The sequence below is a fragment of the Tachysurus fulvidraco genome, chromosome 3, assembly GCF_022655615.1.
Source record: "Tachysurus fulvidraco isolate hzauxx_2018 chromosome 3, HZAU_PFXX_2.0, whole genome shotgun sequence".
NCBI lineage: Eukaryota > Metazoa > Chordata > Actinopteri > Siluriformes > Bagridae > Tachysurus > Tachysurus fulvidraco.
The window spans coordinates 771,520-775,879 of NC_062520.1; the positions used below are offsets into that span (position 1 = coordinate 771,520).

Consider the following 4,360-nt stretch of genomic DNA (forward strand, 5'->3'; position numbering starts at 1 on the left):
GCTCACGGGTCAGGTAGGAGGGCACCTTAGCAGAATTTAGCTTAGGACCCCAGGGAGGTCAGGATTGGCTCTGGATAGCGAGGAGTTAATCATTTTCAGAAGAGGCTCACCAGCTTTATGTAACACTTCTTTCAGTAATTTAGTTGGAATGGGGTCTAGTGAACAAGTGGTTTAACTGTAGTGACTCGCATCTTCTACTGCTGCCAGACCCAGTGTTCGTGGTTACCTGGACCCTGGAGTGAACAACACCTGGGCTGGCCGCTTCCTGGGTGCACTGGGTCAGAGAAATACATGGAGTTGAGGTATAGGCAGTACTAATTTCGTGCTGAAAATTTCGCTGAGCCAGGTGAGCAACCGACATGTTGTTATAGGGCAAGTACAACAAAGATAATTGGTGTGAGAAGGTGTAGAGAACTAGTGGTAACCGTGATGCTAGCAGGCTAGTGATGCTAGCAGGCAAACCAGCTGGAAGCAGACGAACAGGAAAATAAATAACAAATTAGCAATATGTTGTGGAGGTTTTGAGGTTTTGAGCAATATAAAGTATAAAGTATCACACTGTTAGGCACGGGCAAGAGTAAAAAGGGTTCACAATTTATTGTGTTCAGCTGCACAGCAGGACCCAACACTCTGTGTATAGCACGAGTAGGGCCGGGCCCCGATCGTTGATTACATCAAGATTTTATAGACAGGATTCAAACAAAGAAGACATGTAAAAGCAAAACATCATCAATCAGTGGCTGAAATACATCGCCTGCCCATCTCCTGACCAAGATAATCTGGACCAACCAAGGTCTACTAGAAGGTCTACTGGAAGGTCTACTGGAAGGTCTACTGGAAGCTGTTTATGCCTAATTCCTGACAAATCGGCTCCAATCCCCTGTGCCCTTGTCATAATCTAAGAAAACAACCGCTGGCAATAACAACTTCTAGTCATAATAACTACCAGTCATGAGAAGCATAGAAGGACAAGGCATTACAAACATCTCTAAAGTAAAGATTTCCACCACAGATATCAAAAAGATTTTTCTTTTAAGATGCTATTGCCGGTGTGTTCACCATTTGTAAAAAGTAAGGAGTTAAAGTATAACCTCAAAGATAATCCATAACCGAATCAAAATACTCAATCAAGCAAACACATGCGACCGTCACAAAAACTCACAGCAAACAATTACATCATTTACATCTAATACAGAATGAGACCTCGTCCAAATACAGTTGATGACTTAATTAATAGACTGGATCAAGAGATCATTCATTCATTCATTCCCTACCGCTTATCCGAACTTTTCGGGTCACGGGGAGCCTGTGCCTATCTCAGGCGTCATCGGGCATCAAGGCAGGATACACCCTGGACGGAGTGCCAACCCATCGCAGGGCACACACACACTCTCATTCACTCACACACACACACTCTCATTCACTCACACACACACACACACACACACACACACACACACACACACACACACACACACACACTACGGACAATTTTCCAGAGATGCCAATCAACCTACCATGCATGTCTTTGGACCGGGGGAGGAAACCGGAGTACCCGGAGGAAACCCCTGAGGCACGGGGAGAACATGCAAACTCCACACACACAAGGCGGAGGTGGGAATGTGCTAACCACTAAGCCACCGTGAACCCCCCCCCATCAAGAGATCAGTTGTAACTAATTACAACGTCACTTTACAGTATGAGGACGCTGAATTTAACAATGCACCGTGTAACCTAACTGACATTTCGGACCTTTTATAGAAACCAACTATCCAATTTATTTATGTCCTTGACCTTATCCAAGTGCCACAATGTGAAATAAGCAGTGAAACAAGCAGCCAGCCTGACACAGAGATCTTGTCTACTACATCCCTGAAGAGGTGCTGAGAGTGGCCTGAGGTATGCCAAGGCAACCTGATGTTCCTAACCCTAAGACTAACACTAACCCTAACCCCAACCCTAACCCTAACACTAACCCTAAACCTAACACTAAACCTAACCCTAATCCTAACCCTAACACAAGTAACTTTGCCTGTATGCAAAAATGTGGCTTGTTTAGAATGTTTCAGGTTTAATTAGAGTTTAACAGGGTTGTTGGAAGAAATCAAGAAGAATAATTCTTTGGTGTGGTTGATGGGTCGTGTCCAAACTTGATGAAAATCTTCAAGAGTAAGACAGGTCGGATCAGTCAGCAGTTAGCGAAGCTACTACGACAGACAAAGGTAGGTCGACATTTCTGTTTTATTCTGTAATCATATTCATCACAAATTTGTCGGCTTTTAGTCTGAGTCAGGGGGAGAGGGAGATCCTGGAAAAGGGACTTTCCTTCATCCCCACACCACACTGTTTTGACCGTATGGAACTGTATAGAGACATACATAGTTATCACAGGAGACTTAAATTATTGGATTACTTTGGTTATAAAAATGAACAGAATCACTTACCGTTTACAAATAATTCCAGGTGGGAGCCGATGGAGGAGTCCGTTTCGGAGAGCATCCGAACACTTATTAGGAAGGACACCCGGGTATTATCTAAGTTTCGTAAGAGAACAAAATTTAAACGTAATCTCACTTGTGAGCAGTTTCTTATGTTAAAGAAACTATCACAAAATCGGGACATAGTAATTAAACCGGCTGCCAAGGGGTCACAAACAGTGATAATGGATAGAGCTCATTATTTATTTGAAGCCAATAGACAGTTAAGCAATACACAACATTATGTATCATTAACACAACCAATTCAAAAAGAAACTCATAGTATGCTCATAGAAATATTAACATCTCTTAAAGACTCTAAATTTATTACACCTAAACAGTTTACTTACCTTAGTGGTTCGGATGCTCCTCGAATGAGACAATTTTATCTGCTCCCGAAGATTCATAAGCCACCGGAGAAGTGGTCCGTTCCCTTTACAGTTCCATGTGGTCGCCCAATTATCAGTGATTGCGTTCTGAGTCGTGTCGAGTAGCAGAGTTCATCGATTATTTTATTAATCCAATTTTCCAGAAACATAACAGTTATATTCGGGATACATATGACTTTGTGAATAAAATAAATAAACTGATTGTACCGGACAATGCCTTTTTGTTTACCATCGACATAGTTTCCCTTTATACCAACATTGACACGGAACTGGGTCTGCAGGCAGTCAGAAAGGCCTTTAAGGAATATCCAGATAGAAATAGACCAGATGAGGAGGTTTTACAACTCTTAGAGCTAGGCCTAACACGTAATGACTTTGAGTTCAATGCCAAGTATTATCTCCAGATCCATGGTACAGCAATGGGGAAAAAGTTTGCCCCGGCTTATGCAAATTTATATATGAGCGCATGGGAGGAGACGGCCTTCCTCAAGTGTGCCAAGTTACCATTGGTTTATTATAGATTTCTGGATGATATATTTGGCATTTGGACTCACTTGGATAAGGAATTTTTGTCATTCATTGAGGTTTTAAATGCTCATCATAAGGCAATAAAAACCACACACATCATACAAAAGGACAAAGCGGAGTTTTTAGACACACAGGTTTTTTTTTAGACCCATAGGAGAAGGGAAAAAGGGCCTGGCTACCAAGGTGTTTTTTAAGGACACGGACAGACATGCACTGTTGCATAAGAGCAGCTACCACCCCAAGCACACCTTCAAGGGCATAGTAAAATCACAATTGATCCGTTTTCATAGAATCTGCAGCTTTCCCGAGGACGTGGAGGAGGCAACACAGGTACACTTCCAACAGGCCCAGGAATCGACGGCTGAGTTGACCAATTTTAGACTTGTAGCTGCATATAGGAGGAACAAAAATCTAAAAGACATATTAGTACGAGCTAAAATGGAGAAGAATAATGGGAATGGTATAAGACATCAAAGTTTTACACTAAGAACTAAATACATTAAAAACATGCACTCAGGATTAGGTGTACCGATACAACAAATATTGTACCCTAACAGTTCAAATGTAGTATACATCATAAGATAAAAAATTATACATAGGGGAAACAAAAAATAAATTGATAGACAGATTTAGGCAGCATGCCTATCAGATTAGAAGAGGAAACAAAAATAATTTATTGTACAACCATTTACGCACACACGGCCTCGAGAAGCTGCAGATCCAAGGGGTGGAGGGGGACAGCGGATGGACAACGCAACAGAGACGGAGAGTGGAAAGAAGATGGATGTTAGTATTAAACACCTGGGACCCTGTTGGTTTGAATGAAATATAAACACAATGTTTTTTTCTTTTTTCTTCCCAAGAAGGTGGACTCGGTGGGACAGTGACCCCCCCTGTGGGACATCCCTCTCAGAGAATAATAGATACAGGTGATAGATGGTGGCTCAACGGTGGAAGACATCAGGA

General features: G+C 42.1%; 1 long non-coding RNA gene across 2 annotated transcripts; it reads right to left on the reverse strand.

The window, feature by feature from the left end:
* Positions 1 to 2,095: 2,095 nt before the first annotated feature.
* Positions 2,096 to 4,360, reverse strand: LOC113647444. 2 transcript variants are annotated; one of them, XR_007140201.1, is made up of 4 exons: positions 3,074 to 4,360; positions 2,828 to 2,953; positions 2,445 to 2,534; positions 2,096 to 2,362 (listed from the first exon to the last, which is right to left on the reverse strand). It is a non-coding gene; the product is annotated as an uncharacterized LOC113647444 (long non-coding RNA). The 2 variants fall into 2 exon arrangements; XR_003441666.2 differs by having other exon boundaries at positions 2,828 to 4,360.